Source organism: Anoplophora glabripennis, unplaced genomic scaffold (genome assembly GCF_000390285.2).
Source record: "Anoplophora glabripennis isolate ALB-LARVAE unplaced genomic scaffold, Agla_2.0 scaffold579, whole genome shotgun sequence".
Classification (NCBI taxonomy): domain Eukaryota; kingdom Metazoa; phylum Arthropoda; class Insecta; order Coleoptera; family Cerambycidae; genus Anoplophora; species Anoplophora glabripennis.
In genome coordinates this window covers 85,325-103,781 of record NW_019416775.1, presented here as the reverse complement: position 1 = coordinate 103,781, position 18,457 = coordinate 85,325, and positions in this window count along the sequence as shown.

The following is an 18,457-nucleotide window of genomic DNA, read 5'->3' as shown; positions in this document are numbered from 1 at the left end:
GAATGAGAGAACTCTCCTTTTCGAGCCCTTTAAACCCTTCAAACTTAAAAATGAAGGGCTTAAAAAAGATCAACTCAACAGTTCACGTAGCCCTTACAATTCCCTGAGCCTTTGTGCGACTAAAAATCTTAAAAAGTAAGAAAGTTATCGTCAAAAAAATAAACACGTGTATAGGTGATAATTTTAGGAAAATTTAGGTCAAACAAGAATTTTGATCTTTTTTGTATATATACGTATTTAGTATGTGTATATTAACATATTAATATAACGAACTGGGGATAGTTAAAAAAAGAAGATTTAGTGGAACCAATAAAAATGCGTAGTTTGCCTGCTCCGGAAGAATTGCTGAAAATGATTTTTTGTGATTTTGTGGCTGCCGGAAGCTGGGTTTATTTTGCAATTCGACATGTGGAACATGCTCCGGCGACAACTGCCTAAATTCTCCTCCAATCATCGAAGAGGACGAGCATGATTGTGAAGANAGTTACAGTAACTGGGCTATTAAAAAATGTACACCTTATTGAAGTCTCTAGGAGCAGCTGTTTCTGTTAAAAACTCATCTAAAGATGATGATGCATGCAAATTATGTATCAGCTTCGTCAGTAAAAAGCATCATTGCAACTAGTTGACGATTAGCGTTGATCTATTCACAAATTTTTTGTAAGAATTGCAAAAATAAAATTTCTAAACAAAATGTACAAAACCTGACAACAATAACTTTTGATTCACTGTAATACATAATTTGCATGCATCATCATCTTTAGATGAGTTTTTAACGGAAACGGCTGCACCTAGAATCTTCAATAAGGTGTACATTTCCTAGGTAGAAGAGAAAGGGTAAAATGTTTTTCTATTCCGAAATAACATATAAAGTGGCACAAACAAGTTGAAGCGATTCTAAAGGATCCTAATGGTTGCTTGTGGCGTCCTCTGGGAGATACGGCCAATCGTCCATAAAATTTGAATTACCCGTCCTAAGAAACCTCAGCATACAAAATTTCATGAATTTAACTCAAGGTAGTCGAGAGTTATTAAGGAAAATGTAATAATTTTTTTCAAATTTGACATCCTGTATATCGCAAACGAAGCGTTTCGAAACCTAAGTTCATAGGAAATTTTTTGCTTAAAATTGAACGTAGAATAACATACTGAAGTATATACATCTCCTGAAACACCCTGTATAATGTCGATTCTTTCGATAATTGGATGTCTTCGATAATTTCTACCACAACGAATGTTTTCTTGAAACTAGTAAACTTTTTAAGGTTTACATTAAACAAAAATAGGTATAAAAATAATTATACCACAAAAATCAATTTTTAAATCTTTTTCGAACCATAATAACTAAGTCAAGCTAACTATGGACAACAGTCCCCAGTATTAGGTAACTGGCTTAGTTTTTGAAACGCAACGATTTAAAATTTTAATTATTTAATTTTAAGACTAAACTTTGGGCATGGTATTAAGTGACCAAGTGCCTGAAACTTATAATTATTTCACAAAATTAATTTGAATCGAGACAGAAATTAAAAATTATTTTCAGACGGTTTTCCTATAGTGACTGTATAATTACCATGGTAATCAAACAACAACAAACAAAATTAAAAGCGCTACCATATGGTAAGAAAAAAAAATTAACATGGTGGTTCAAAAATATGGCCCAAATTTCCAATATCATAAATAGAACACCATGTGTATTTTACACATTCTAATAAGTCAGGGTTTAAGCTGAAATGTTAAGGAATAAAGAGCTAAGCTAACTAAAATGACAGACTTTTAATGGCGGATTATATGCCACAAAAAAAAACAGTACAATTCTCTATAAACCTGTGTCCGGAAATGCTTCTGTTTCGAGATACAAGGTGCAAACGTTTGAGAAAAAAAGTCGATTAAAAAATCTCGTTTTTTTCCGTTCTGATTTGGATTATCCACAAATGTATTTAAAGGGTGTTTTCAAAACAAGTAGCGCAAATAGTACCGGTGAATCTTACAGCTAAAAAGAACACGTTTTGCATAAAAATGACCTTAAAATGTTCACTTCTTAGGAGATACAGCTTCTCAGTTTCTAAAAAAATGTGAAATAGCGGCTGTAATTTGAGAATCAAAAAAAGAATGAAAGGAAATAAGCATTTCAATTTCTATATTAGAATCACTTGATTTGTTTGTTCTATACAGGGTGTTCCTAAATAAGTGTCGCAACGGAAAACTGTAAATTCGTCTTGAAAAGAGAAACATACTTTTCCTCTTCCATTTTTCTCTCCGGGCTTTCGTTATCGAGATACACGGTGTCAAACCTTTTTTTCAGATTTTTGCCAATATCTTAGGAACCGTTTGAACTACAGGACTGAACTTTTGTACATACATTACCAACCACTATTAATAGCTACTTGTTGCAAACGTTGTTAAATTTCGTTAAAATTGTTAATTATTACTACCTATCTTTTGAATCACAAAAAATTTTCGAAACGTTAGCAAAATGTTTGTTTTTGTTCATAAAAAGTCATCTTTCTTGAAAACGGTTGACTTTAGAGCAATGAACCAAGACTCTTTTTGTGTAAAATTCATTGGCGCTTCAGAATTTGCTGTCACATGTCAATTTTTCCAGTGGCGAAAAAGTAGCTATTAATAGTGGTAATGCGTGTACAAAAACTCAGTCCTGTAGTTCAAACGGTTCCTAAGATATTGGCAAAACATTTTAAAAAAATGAAAATTTTGACACCGTGTATCTCGAAAACGAAAACCCGGAAAGAAAAATGGAAGAGGAAAAGAATGTTTTTCTTTTTCAAGAGGAATTTACAGTTTTCCGTTGCGACACTTATTTAGGTACACCCTGTATAGTACATATAGTTTTAATTTTATTTTCCACGAGTAGGTATAAGTTTTTTTTTTTTAATTTGATGAAAGGCTAACCCGAAAGTTATACACTTTTAAACATATTCGTTTTATTCAATTTTTATAACCATGAAATTAAAAACAACTTACTTTTGAATATTTAATAGCCACAGCATATTAAAAAATGTCTGCTACATGGTGAATGACAATTTCAAATAAAAAATGTAATAATGAAGGAAAAATCTACACTGCTTTTGAATGCTGTGAAATGTTATTAAAGAAAGACGGTTATAATTTATAGTTATGATCCTTTCTAATTTCTTTGTGGCATATTTTGAAATTTCTTCTATGTATTTGAGCATTTTGTCACCTGTGGAACTATTTGCCAACCTTTTTTTTCAGTCAGTTCTGCTAAGCCAAAAATAGTTTAATAAAAACCCTGGATCTGATCTTTATTTATGACTGATTTAATTTTTTAAATTTTTTCAAACAATTGACATTTTTTCATTCAGAAGAAATCACAATAAAATTCCGATTAATGGCTTTTAACTCTAAAGAACTTTCCTCGATAACATTTTTTCTAATTGGAAAATGTTATTCCTACGTCATTTCCTGGATTTGCACGTACCTACAGGGTGTACATGCAAATTTAAAATTCACAAAGTTAATTCTATTTTAGGAACAATTAGATAAACGTTTTTATGAATGTTTGCCGCATTAACACGGACATCCTGTATAACAATGGCCTTAAGAATTTTATGTATTTTATTGTACAAACAAATCAGTGACATTGTTCCCTTAAAAACATACCTGCATTTTTTCTTGAAATTATGTTTTATAAAAAAATACTGGCATCATTAATAATTAATTAATACACAAAAACAATGTAAAAATCGGACAAAAACAAGAATTGTGTCAAATATTCAAACACTTACCTTTAGCAACACTTATATCCAGGTAAAATTGTACCATAGAAATTTTAATCACTCACTATGTCGTGTAGTTGTTGGAGACATCTGAAATGAAAAAATATGTTTAAAAATACATTTATAAAGAAGAGCAGTAACTTAATTTTAATATTTAATGTAATAACCTCAAATTTGTTATAAAAAAATTGATCAGCTTTAGAACACTTTTTTTTTGTAAAAAGTTTTCGAAACGTTTTCACCGAAATCAAGAATTCTCAGCGCGAAATATATCTCGTTATATTAGGTAAAAATGTATTTATAAAAATTAACTGAGTATCTACAATTTTGTCTACTTAGTAGTACCCACCATATATAGGGTGTCCCACCGGGAACGAGTCAATCGATATCTAGGAAAGCACTGCTCCGAGAACTTTAAACATTTGGCAACATGGCAATGTCCCTGGGGTAAACACGACTAAAATATCTAGAACTCTCCAGCACTTCCTGTTATACCGGAAGTCGATACCAACTTCGTTATTGGGACACCCTATATATTCTCGCAGTTTCGGATTCTACGTGAAATTTGATTTGATTTAGAAAATTTCGAAATTTATAAGTAAAACGATATTCGACATGAAAAAGTCTCAGCTTAAACCAGTGACACACATATGAGGTATGCTGGCTTCAATTTTTGATACAAATTAAACTGTACTATGTATAGACATATGCCCAAATTAATTGATGATTTTACAAAATGTTTTCTTACATATTTGCTTAGTTTCTTAAAAATTCCTATAACCAGGTAAAACTATTTTTTTTTTTTTTTGAAAAATAACATCCTGTATCTCAAAATGTTCTAGAACAAATGTTTACAAAATATAAAATCACACATTTGAGCTACAAAAACACCCCATTTTTGATAAGTGTTACACTGTATAATTTTAAAATGTGTCTAAATGCAATTTTTTTAATTCCTCCTAAATTTTCTTGGTTAAAATTCGGAACACCATTCATATATTTAAAAAACTTCAATAATTAAACAAGGCATACAGGTAACATAGGAAGAGAAAAATTTGACCCTATTGAAAGGTAAATAACATAATATCTTACGAATTTAGTACGTTTTTTTTTACCCTGCAGAATAATTGTTATTTTTGCTACCTACCTATTATGTGAAAAAAAAAAAAACAATAAGTAGGTACGTAGGTATTTACTGAAATGTGAAAAAATGTAACTAATGAATTTACAAAATAATAAAACAAAATTTTGCTATTATTTCAAAATATCCCGGAAAACAAAAATCTGAACTTTTTGGAACTTTTTTGAAATATAAAAAAATAAGAATAGAAAAATATTTCGATTTTCAATGATTTGGAGAATTTTTCTTTATTTTGCGATTTAATTACAGTACCTACCTATTTGCAATATTTTAAAATTTAACCAATTAAAACTTTCTACTTTAGATTTTATATGCCGTCCAATAACTATATTTGTACAGACGAAAGGGAATTGAATTTATTTATCCAAACACAATTTCTTGAAAACAACTCATGCTAGCTTCACAAATAACACATTAACAAATAATTTTCAGTATTGTTTCGTACGTGTGTCAAAGTATACACATACAATACAAAATAGAAGCTTAAATACAGAAAATTTAATAATTAATGCCGATTATTAGATGAGGCAATAAAAAATTAATCCAAGACAGAAATATCGTATTTTTTCATGATTTTGTAGGAACAATGGAAACATTTTATAGAAAAATATATAATAATTTTTGATTACCGACATCAATGTCCAAAAAATATTAAAAAATTATTTTCCAAACAATTTTTGTTTACACATTTCGATAAATAACAAGGGACCTTAATTAGATTAGTAGGTAATACAGGATGCATATTATCTTATTTAACACAAAAAACTGCTGTAAATATAAGAATTTTTTATCTACCCAATACAATTTCATACACAGTATACCTACTAATCATCGAAACTTCAAAAGATCGTAACTGAAATTTAGAAGTACCTAGGTACATATTTAAAAAGCACAAATGTTTAGGATTTTTTTGAACTTCCGTTGTATTTAAAGCAAACAATTTTTATACACTGTTTTTTGTGAAACGAATACCTACTTCTGCAGATATTTTACATTTATTCAGCTATAATAAACATTTTCTTCCTAAATCTACCATTAGCCGGTCGACTTTGTAAATCAATACAAAGGAAATAAATGGTTCCTGTTAATTACGGAGAATAAATTATTAGTACAAGTTTTTATGCACTTGAACATCCTGTATTTCGAAAACTAGCGACTTCCCAGCCCAAAACCAAAATAGTACCTATATTTTTCAATGTACCTATGAAGAAAATGTTGGAAAAAAATAATTCACTTCGATTTATAAATGTTATTTTGCCTACTTACAAATAATTTTGATGTGACATTTGTAGAGAAAAATTTTAACGTTTCTAATTTTTTAATTATATTTAGGTATGAATTCCGTAGCAATTAAATTACCTAGGTTCTACAAATTTAACTTACATTTGATAATTTATATTTAAGAAAATCCTAAATTTTACATCGGTGTCGTTAAAATTAAGTTAACTGGTAAGATTAATACAAACTTAGGTAATTTACTGATTTAATTAAGAAAACCATAAATCTGATTTACAATTTCGACTAGATAAAGAAAAAAATGTCACTCCAGCCGTGAGAAATCCGTTACATAATTGAGTACAGTACAATGAGATAAAAAAACTAAAATTACGAACGCAAGCGTACCTAAATTTGCTCCGTTAATAGTGGTAAAATTGATACGTAGTAAACTTTAACTTAAAAAGTTATAATAAAACAAAATATAAGTAAATAGATAACTATAGATATCTGCTTACCAGTTTTTGAGTTGTACTGATTTATAGGAAAATATATCACCTATAAATATTTGTAAATTCAAACACACAGAGTAATAGTATTACCCCAACAAAAGCAACAAACGAAATAACAAGACAGATGACGGGCAAATGACAATTTTAACAACACAAGCTCCGCCCCATGACCAAGGACGTTATTCGCCTACTGGACAAGCGAGCACGAATCTAGTCTCGACTCTCGACAGCTGCATGATTGGAATTTACAGACGTACCCCATGGAGGTATGTATCGGTACCGGTTTATTTATACATGGTTGGGCAACATGCGCAATGTCGAGGAAAATTTTTTAAATAAAGTTTGTAACGTTTCATCTCTGCTACAGGCCAAAATCAATTTCAAGTATGCAGAATATATATTTTTTCCAGTTTTGTAGAAAAAATAGTGTTTGACATACGTGTTAAAAGTGATTTTATTTTGTTCGTGAAGTTAAAAAACTCGCTACGCTAGTTTTTTAATCATCTTCACTCACAAAATAAAATCTTACTTTTAACACGTATATCATAAATAGCTATTTCTTAAATGGAATATATCCTATGCTTTTATGGGGTAATTGAAGCCTCTGCGGGTTTTGTATTCAACTTTAAATTTGTATATGGGTCGAATGCAGCATTGCCAATTTATACATTTTTTTTCTAAACTTACTTATGTTTTTTTTTTAAAACTGTTTGATATAACTCCACCAATGTTTGTTAATTTCCCTTGTAAATGTACATGAAATTAGTGGATCAAAAATATTCTAAATTAAAATTACTTTCAAATATACAGGTTGATGTATGAAACGGGTGAGCGAAGTAGATAGGTTTTTTTTTAATTATACAGGGTGACTTCACTTTAAATACAGAAATTGCAGGAGTAGATTCATTACCAAAAAATAACTAACTTTTTTCCTACGGGACTCGGTATTTGAGATACAGGGTGTTAAAGTTTACAAAAAAATATATAAGTATTTTCTGCCATATCTTCATAATGCGCTGACGAAATTGAATGAAATTTGCTACAGCGTATTCACTTAATTAGACCTTTTATTGAATATAATATTAACCTTATGGCTTTAACCGCAGTGGCGTGCTACTGGAGTTGCCGCCACATTTTCCCCAAGAAAAAATACGTCACTGATGGCGATTCTATGCAGAAATAATGTTAAATTCAGGTACTGTTACATTAAATGAATGAAAAGTGTTACTTGGCGTGTTTTAATAGTAGCGGCCGTTTAGGAGATAATTTACTTATTTGCCGAACATAATGCGCAAATTGAAACCTGAATATAACATTATTTCTCTAAAAATCCGCCAGTGGGGTATTCTTTTTTGGGAAAATGGGGCAGCACCTTCAGTAGTACGCCACTGGTTAAAGCCAAGGGGTTAATATTGCATTCAATAGAGGGTCTAATTAAGTGAATATGTTGTAGTAAATTTAATTCAATTTAGTCAGCGCATTATGAAGATATGACGCAAAATGTAATTTTCTTTGTAAACTTTAACATCCTGCATCTCGAATACCTCATCCCCCAGGAAAAAAGTTTATAGAGCAAACTATACTTATTTTTTGGTAATGAATCTATTTCTGCAGTTTCTGTATTTAAAGTGATATCAACCCTGTATATGACGTATGTATAACTTTATATTCTGGTTCCGACGATAAGATTTGTACCTAATAATTTTCAAATATTAACAGTTAGCTTGGTTGGTTGGTTAACCCGTGCATACAATCATTATTTTATACAGACATATCAACTTTATAAATTTCAAACGATAGTTGCAATGATTTTTTAATTAAACCACTTTATAACAAAATAAAAAATATTGATTTGCCCTTTTCCTAACTGTAATTTGTTAAACAATTCTTACCCATAATTTTTAAAACCGCTTCAGCTTTTTTCACGTTAATTATATTTAATAAACGGTTGCATTTTTGAATTAATAAATTATTGATAAAAATTACTAGTCTACGTAATAAAACCGGGGCCTTTTCAGCAATTTTTAATATATAAGGTGTTAACGAAATAAGTACTCAAAATTTGAGTGTTTAAAACATGTCGAAATATGATGAAAACCTTAATGGAGTTTTTATCAGTGGCGGCCCCTAAGGCAGATACAGCCCCTTGAAGGGGGAATTCAGGAAACAGTTTTTATTGCATAACTTCAAAACGGTTTAATATTAAATCACGAAATTTTGGGATTGTATCACTATTTATTTGTAAATATATATCAAAATTTGCTACAGGGGCGTAACAAAATGCGGGCCTATGGGGCAAATTTACAATTTTTTTTGTATGCAATTTTTTCTAGTTCCTGAACCGAAAATATGAAAATTTATAATATTTTGCGTAAAAAAGGTACTCTTGTCAGATTTTAATAGCATAAGCCGTTTTCTAGTAAAATGCATTTCAATAATTCATTCGGTGCTCAAAAATTACTGCTGCAAAATTGAGAAAATTACTATTTGTGACACTGAACAGAGAAATTTGTACTGTAATAAACATAGAAGAAACTAAATTATTATAGGATTACTAGTTCAGACACAGAATAATCCGCGCGGATCACCTATCCTATTAAAATTTCTCAAATTGGAATTTTAAGTAGGTAAACTAATCAGTAATTGACGTATACTTGACACCTCTATTAAGTGTCACAAACGGTAATTTTCTCAATTTTGCAGCAGAAATTTTTGAGCACCGAATGAATTATTGAAATGCATTTTACTAGAAAACGGTTTATGCTATTAAAATCTAACAAGAGTACCTTTTTTATGCAAAATATGAAATATTCATATTCGGTTCAAAAACTAGAAAAAATTGCGTACAAAAAAAATATTTTGTCCAATGATCCCGCATTTTGTTACGCCCCTGTAGCAAATTTTGATTTTTATATTCTAGCGATCACTAAGCATACAAATAGTAATATAACTCGAAAATTTCGTGATTTAATATTAAACCGTTTCGAAGTTATGTAATAAAAACTGTTTCCTGAGTTACCCTTTCAAGGGGCTGTATCTCCCTTAGGAGCCCCCACTGACAAAAACTTTACTAAGGTTTTCATCATATTTCGACATGTTTTACACACTCTCGAATTTTGAGTAGGTACTTATTAATTTCAATAATAAAAAAGATATGGAAGAAATAGAAAAAGCCAAGTTTTCAGTTTTTTCAGTTATTTCAGGAATACAACTTTACCTCCAATAATCCGAAATGGCATGAAAATATGCAATTTTTTTTGTAATTTAACCAACCCTGTATACACGTTGTTATATACAAATTCGCTTCTCACTACAGGGATATCGAAAACAGTAAGAGATACGAAATAGCTTAAACGGGTGCAAAGTTGCGTAATCAGGGGGCCAACATAATGCCTCTAAAAAATCAAGACTATAATATGATTAGTTTTCGAAATATTTGAAAAAAAAACGAAATTTTGGCAATTCGTTTTTGTTTCTTATCAGCCTTTGTTTGAGGTGATNGATCCCGCATTTTGTTACGCCCCTGTAGCAAATTTTGATTTTTATATTCTAGCGATCACTAAGCATACAAATAGTAATATAACTCGAAAATTTCGTGATTTAATATTAAACCGTTTCGAAGTTATGTAATAAAAACTGTTTCCTGAGTTACCCTTTCAAGAGGCTGTATCTGCCTTAGGAGCCGCCACTGACAAAAACTTTACTAAGGTTTTCATAATATTTCGACATGTTTTACACACTCTCGAATTTTGAGTAGGTACTTATTTCATTAACACGTACCTTGTATATAAAAATAAATTAAATATGTACCTATTTAAAAAATTAACAAAAGTAATTCCATATTCCATGTCAAATTAGAAGAGGTCACGATGTACACCATTAGTATCTTCTGAACTAGAAGATTTACAGGGTTGGTTAAATTACAAAAAAGTTGCATATTTTGACGCCATTTCGGATTATGTACCTACCTATATCTACATGGGTTCCGGTTTTTGATTAGGTACTCTAATTTCAATAATAAAAAAGATATGGAAGAAATAGGAAATGCCAAATTTTCAGTTTTTTCAGTTTATTTCAGGAATGCAACTTTACCTCCAATAATCCGAAATGGCATGAAAATATGCAATTTTTTTTGTAATTTAACCAACCCTGTATGCACGTTGTTATATACAAATTCGCTTCTCACTACAGGGATATCGAAAACAGTAAGAGATACGAAGTAGCTTAAACGGGTGCAAAGTTCCGTAATCAGGGGGCCAACATAATGCTTCTAAAAAATCAAGACTATATGATTAGTTTTCGAAATATTTGAAAAAAAAAACGAAATTTTGGCAATTCGTTTTTGTTTCTTATCAGCCTTTGTTTGAGGTGATATTGAAAAAAGAAGAATATTTTCTCATGACAACTTTTTACCCTCTATCGAATGGCAATGTATTCGTTCCAAATTTATCTAATTTTTTATTTAGATTTCTATGTTTTTTGAGTTATCGTACATTCTAAGTGTAGTTAGACCCTATGACATCCAGCTAGTTATTTACTATTACCATCACCTGGTCATACATAACTCGAGTTGTTGAGTCAAAATTAAAACACTATTACAATTTTAATTTCATTATCATAAATTAATTTTAAAAAATGCATATGAACAACAAAAACTCCAAATAAATAGTATAATTTAAAAAATTACACTAAGTGTTCAAAAAGGTTTTGGCAAATTTCGAAAATGAAAATAAACATAATATGATCGGAATTTATTATACCCGTAACCGCAACTGTGAAAGAGCATGTCAGATGTATTTGTATGAATATCCTGAAAAAAATTAGATCGAAATTTGTTTGAATTTTGAGCACTTGAGAAATCTAGAAATAACTATGAGCACGGGATTAAAACTCTAATAATGTTTTATTATAACGTGTGATGGCAATAGTTTAAATAACTATAGGTGGATTTCACAGGGTCTAACGACACTATAATACGATACTTCAATAAACATAGAAATCTAAAAAAAAATTAGATAAAGAACCCCGCACAAATCTTATGGAAATTGGGTCCCGGTCAAATTCGCTGAATTTTTGATATGTGATAGAGTTCATCATACTGATCAATTGTCTCAATGGCCACAAAGCTCAAAAATGGATAGTTTGGCCGGTACAGAGCTTTAAAGCTCCGAATATCCTCCACGGATTTATGTATATGCGCAGTGTGTATAGACTTTTGAAATAGCCTATTTCATTTTTTTTATTATCTAGGTTTATATTTTTGAGGTTGCTGAATTCAGATCTGTTGTTAGATTTTCAAAATTGACAGTTGGCAGCTGTCAAATAGCTGTCAATGTGCTATAATAAAGCCAGAAACTTGTTTTTTTATGTTTTATTTTTTTTTTTTTTTAGTTCGATAAGTTCAAAGACGATATCAAATCAATAACAATGACTATCGGCAGCTGTCATTTAGCTGTCAACAATTCTTCAAAGTCCGGTAATAAAGTCAAAAAATTATTTTTTGTTTATAACTTCAAGTTTTTTAGATAAGTGAATATAAATATGATATAAAATTATGTAGTCATCAGCTTACAGCTGTCAACAAGCTGTCAACTAACTGTCAAAATGCAATAATAGAGCAAGTAACTTATTTTTTGTGCTTAACTTTGTGGATAAGAAATCAAACATGATATAAGTTTATGACATCACTTTTGAACTCAGTGATCTAAGCAACTTAAAGCTTTTTAAAAAAAGTAACTTTTTGACTTTATTATTGCATTTTGACAGTTAGTTGACAGCTTGTTGACAGCTGTAAGCTGATGACTACATAATTTTATATCATATTTATATTCACTTATCTAAAAAACTTGAAGTTATAAACAAAAAATAATTTTTTGACTTTATTACCGGACTTTGAAGAATTGTTGACAGCTAAATGACAGCTGCCGATAGTCATTGTTATTGATTTGATATCGTCTTTGAACTTATCGAACTAAAAAAAAAGAAAGATAAAACATAAAAAAACAAGTTTTTGGCTTTATTATAGCACATTGACAGCTATTTGACAGCTGCCAACTGTCAATTTTGAAAATCTAACAACAGATCTGAATTCAGCAACCTCAAAAATATAAACCTAGATAATAAAAAAAATGAAATAGGCTATTTCAAAAGTCTATACACACTGCGCATATACATAAATCCGTGGAGGATATTCGGAGCTTTAAAGCTCTGTACCGGCCAAACTATCCATTTTTGAGCTTTGTGGCCATTGAGACAATTGACCAGTATGATGAACTCTATCACATATCAAAAATTCAGCGAATTTGACCGGGACCCAATTTCCATAAGATTTGTGCGGGGTCCTTTGGAACAAATACATTGAAGATGAATTTTTCGAGACAAAACGTCTTAATCTGGTGCGGGCTTTTGCAAAAATACTAAAAATCGTCCGTAGATCTTTAAAAATTCATGGCCAGAACGACTTTCCAATTTTGGAATATTCATAAAGTTGAGCGAATTACTCTCCGGAGTAACTTAGTAAACAAGCTCGAGTAATCTTTGAGTAATACTGCGTAATATTTTACTAATATAATAGGAATATTTGGGTAGGTAATTAATTATGAAAGTATGTTCGTACGTATTAGCGTACAAATTTTGATCAGCGGCTTCTCCCTCAAAGTTAACTAAATAAATTTAGTAAAATCAAATTAGAGTCTAATCAGACTGAAAAAAAAGACAATTTTAATATAGATTTATATTACCGACGTTAAACTCAAGATTTTGCCCCGTTGACAAATCTGTTAGCACTATTGTACATTTAATAAAAGAAAAGCTGAAATTTAATACAAACGCTAAAAGTAACCTTGTATAAACATATTATTTATGAACAGATCAGATGGAATTCATGCAAAAAAACATAGGCATCTACCAAAATGTTTGCAAGAACTGAATTTCTCTAAAAAACTGAAGTAGATATTTATAATTTTAAAATTCTATACACTGTATTGAAATTAAAATGAAATACGAGTATGTACCTATATAATTCAAAACTAAAAAGAACTTCAACTCTGAAAAAGTATATAGGACTTACTGTTACTTTAGAAGTCAGTTTTATAACTCTTGGTTCTTAAAAGAATGAAAATGGGTTCCTGTACGGCTTTTGTCATAATAGGTGTATATCTAATACAAATAAACAATATGTACCTACCTATGTATGTACATACTTGAAATAACATAATAAACAAGGTACAAAAAGAATTATGACATAACTGTGGGTACTCACTCTTTTCTTTGTCTTCGAAGTTTCACGTTCTGTCAATTCCATTGTTTCTAAGTTTGTGGCCATCTCCTAGGACTCCCAACACAAAAACGAACTGCGAACTCAGGGAGACTGGGTCGTCTCCATATGCGAACTGCTCAAAAAAATCCTGCAATCGAGCGAGCGCCTGCTACACATCACAAACACTTGCAATTCTTGTCCAATTAATTAACAATGCAATTACACATCTCACTAGAAGCCAGAACAAGAACGCTAATGAGATGAGCTTCTAACGTTTCTTACCTCGACCCTCAACTTCTCTGTAGACTGTAGACTTTCAGATCAGATTAGGCGATTAGAGTTAGCAACTATAAAATATGCTCCGGACTGGTGATCTGCTTCGTCTCGTAGAAAAATTAATATATTATTGGTATATAAGTACATATTCAAATTTTCTATGCTTCGTCTCTACCCGCTACGTTACCACGGACCGTGCTACGTAACTACTTCTTCCTCTGCCGGTACAAAACAAATAAAATAATACAGGATCGTTTTCATAATACCAACATCGGAACACCATTGGCATTTAAAGGACAGCTGGCTCCCTCATTGTGTCAGGTCCACAGACCACCCAGGTCAAAGAAAATATTGAATTAAAATATTAAAATAATATTGAATAGCGACTAGATAATGCGGTTGATTCTTAAGTAGGTAACTAACTCGGTTGGTAACATAGGTGTACCGCTAATTTAAAGCGGTAGATTTAAATATATCATTTGATGTATTTAAAATTTAAAACACAGATTTATTATAAATTATAGTAAAATGTGTTGATTCCTTTAAATATGAGTGTAGTGTAGTTATAATAAAAAACTGATAGGTATAATAAACAACATATTTTTGTTATTTTCGATGGCAGCTCCTTGAGATTTGTGTACTGGAATCGATTGAAAGCAGATAAACGTTCTCTTTAGAACTAATAAATTAACAGTTTGTAGCATTAACATGGCGAAACCTTTATCGAGCGTGCTCAAAATATAGTACGGTCTGTTTTAAACAGGAATGTGAAATTGGAGAGTGAAAACTTCCACTTAGAGAAGGACGTAAGATGTATGTAATTATTGCACCAATTATTGAAGCCTTTATTCAAAGGATCATTACAGGAGACGAAAGCTGGGTTTACAGCTGCGACATTGAGACAAAAATTCAATAATCACCGCTGGGAAAGGTGTGTGAATTCGGTAGGGGAGTACTTTGAAGGAGACAAGGACCGATAAATGTATACAATTAATAATAAAGTTTAAGAAAATAATGTTCGATTATTTTCTAAACAGACCAGACATATAATATAGTACCAACATCATCATGCATATATTGGGTACCCTTTTTGCGTAAAATAATAAAAAACAAAAAGTAACAAACTGCGTGCAATATACTTTAATTAAACCTTTTGAAAATAATTTTTAATGCAATAAGTCAATCAATAGAACATTAAATCAGTGATTGACAAAAATACGAGTAGCAAACCGACTGTGCCATCATGTAAAAGGCAGTCTGTAGATATAATATGCTTATATGTTTCTTACTCTAATTTACCATTAATTTTTTATTAACATTTTCGTACAAAAAACGCATTTTTAAATTTTTTTGCTTATAAAACATAAACTAACGAAGCAATCTGAATGCTATAAAGAGGCAATTTGTAGAGAATCGAAATACGAATAAAACGAGAGGTCTATCGATTCGATCGGATAGTTAGAATACAAGAAAACTCGTTTTTTTTAATCCATTACTCTGCCATTTTTTAAGTTGTAAAGATGACATTGTGCACAAAAGTAGTGAATTATAATTATATGTACTTTAAGTGTGCATAAGTTTAATAAGTTTAACACTACAAAACGTATATTTTAATTTTCCGATAAAATGATGCGAAATAGGTGAAAAATTCCTCCAAACATGCCCAAAAACGGCCGAGCGCACGTAGTGGGTAGATCTGGAGAGGAGGGGAAATGGATATATAGGTATACAATCTTGAATATTGTTAGTTATAGTATAGGTAGAGTAATATTATGAAACTGCAAGACTAGATTCGTTACCAAAAAATAAATAAGGAAGTACTTAGACCTTTTATTGAATGTAATATTAACCTTGAGTCTTTATAACCAGTGGCGTATTACTGGAGGTGCCGCCCCATTTTCCCTAGAAAAAAATACGTCACTGGCGATTTTTTGTAAAAATGGTTACATTCAGGTACTGTTACTTTAAATGAATGAAAAATGTTTCTTTGTGTTTTTTAATAGCAGTAGCAGCCGTTTAGGAGATATTTGAGCTTGTTTTTAACGTTTTATTTAATTTTCTTGATAAATAATCCGTTTATTTGATGAACACCTCCTGGTTTTAATCAGTGACGCGTTAGTAAACCGCCCGCCAATTTTTCCCAATAATAGAATACGCCACCTTCGTTTTTTTGTAGAAATAATTTTATTTCTGGAAAAAATTACAAAGTCTAAATAATAAAATAACATTAGCAATAGGTCGAGTAAGTAATTAAGTAATGACTCCTACAACAATTGTCCAAAACCAATTAAAAATACTCATAGATTCACTTTTTCATCTTCTAATCAGGCTATTTATAGATGAACTTATCATGACATGATTTTCCCTGAGGACACTACAATTTTCCTCTATTCTTTGCCACATTTCGTCTCGTGTTCATAAGCTCAAGCTGCAGCTTCAGGAATAAATAAACAAAGCTAGTTTTAATTCTAAAAATCTAAGAATCAATTTTTGTAGATGGATTTTAAACAATTTTACCTACGACCACTACTGTAAGTACTTAAAAACACACTGTCTGCGATCAATGTAAGATTTCTATTACGTACGGTAAAAAAAACCGCACAGTTTTCCTAGCAACTGCCTAGCAACGGCCAATACAATACTGTTTGTATTGACCGTTGCTAGGCGGTTACTAGGAAAACTGTACGATTTTTTTACCAAGCTGTGCGATTTTTTTACCGTACGACGTAATAGGAATCTTGCATTGATCGCAGACGGCATGTTTTTAAGTATTTAAAGTAGTGGTCGTAGGTAAAGTATAGTACGTAATACGTGGTGTAATGCATTACGCACTCATAGAATTACGCACTCGCCGCTACGCGGCGTCGTGCGTAACTTTTCCATTCGTGCGTAAAATGCTTTTTACAACACTTATTACGTAATATACTATTATGTAGCCACGTGTGAGACTAAATGTGCGCATTATGGTCGGCAAATAAGTAAGTTATCTTCTAAACGGCTGCTACTATTAAAAAACACCAAGAAACACTTTTCATCCATTTAACGTAACAGTACCTGAATTTAACATTATTTTTACAAAAAACCGCCAGTAGCGTATCTTTTTCTTGGGAAAACGGAGTGGTACCTTCAGTAGCACGCCACTGGTTAATGCGACGAGGTTACTATTACATTCAAAAAAGGCCTAATTAAGTGAATACGCTGTAGTAAATTTCACTCAAATCGTTCAGCGAAATGTGAAGATATGACAGAAAAAATATATTTTTTTGGAAACTTGAACACCCTGTATCTCGAATTCTACGTCCCACAGGAAAAAGTTTTTAGAGCAAACTCAACTTATTTTTTGGCAACTAATCTATTCCTGCAGGTTCTGTATTTAAAGTGAAATCACCCTGTACACAAAATATAAAATTTCCCAATTTTCTAATTTTTCCGAATTTTCTTCGTTTCCAATTATCGACCTCTGGTTTTATTCGTATGTCGATTATCTACAAATTGTCTTTTTATACCTACCATTCAAAAACTACAAAAATGTGTTTTTTGCATGAAAATGTTTATAAAAAATTGATGGTAAATTGGAGTAGCAAACATACATATAAGCATACCTATATCTACAGACTGTCTTTTATACGATGGTACAGTCCGTTTGCTGCTAGTATTTTTGCCACAAACAAAACCTCTCTTGCATGATTGACCTACAAAATGCAGGTTATGCGGATACGACAAATCTTTTTACACTGTATTATACCTGTTTAATGGCGAACACATAGAAACACCTGGGGGTGGAGGAACATTTCTGTCATCTCAGGACATCAGAGAGACTTCAGCAGGGTTAATGCGACTCTACTACTAAGTAGCGGCACGCATAATGGGCATAGAAAAATTAATATACAGGACAATTTTCTATGTTCAATTTTCTATGCATAATGGGTCACACAGGACTTGAGTGTTGCAGGTTACCGCGCCGCTTTTCACAGCAATCCAAAATGAGGTTCCTTTGTAAATCTGAAATAGAAAAATATTAATAAGGTCAAACAAGAAGATTGAACAGAAAAGGACATCCTGTTTCGATCTTCCTTGATCTCGTCAGCGTTGTACGGCTTCATAAATATATAAAATATTTATAAGCAACAACGGACAGGATCGAATACAGAGAGAAAAGTTATAGTTTCAGTCGATATGAAAAGAACAAGAGTAGAAATAGATAGACAGGAACGAAAATAGCGAATAAATGAAAAGGAAAGAAGAATGGAAATTTAGGGAAGAGAAGGGGCCAACAGCGTCGCAGCTAGGGGCTGGC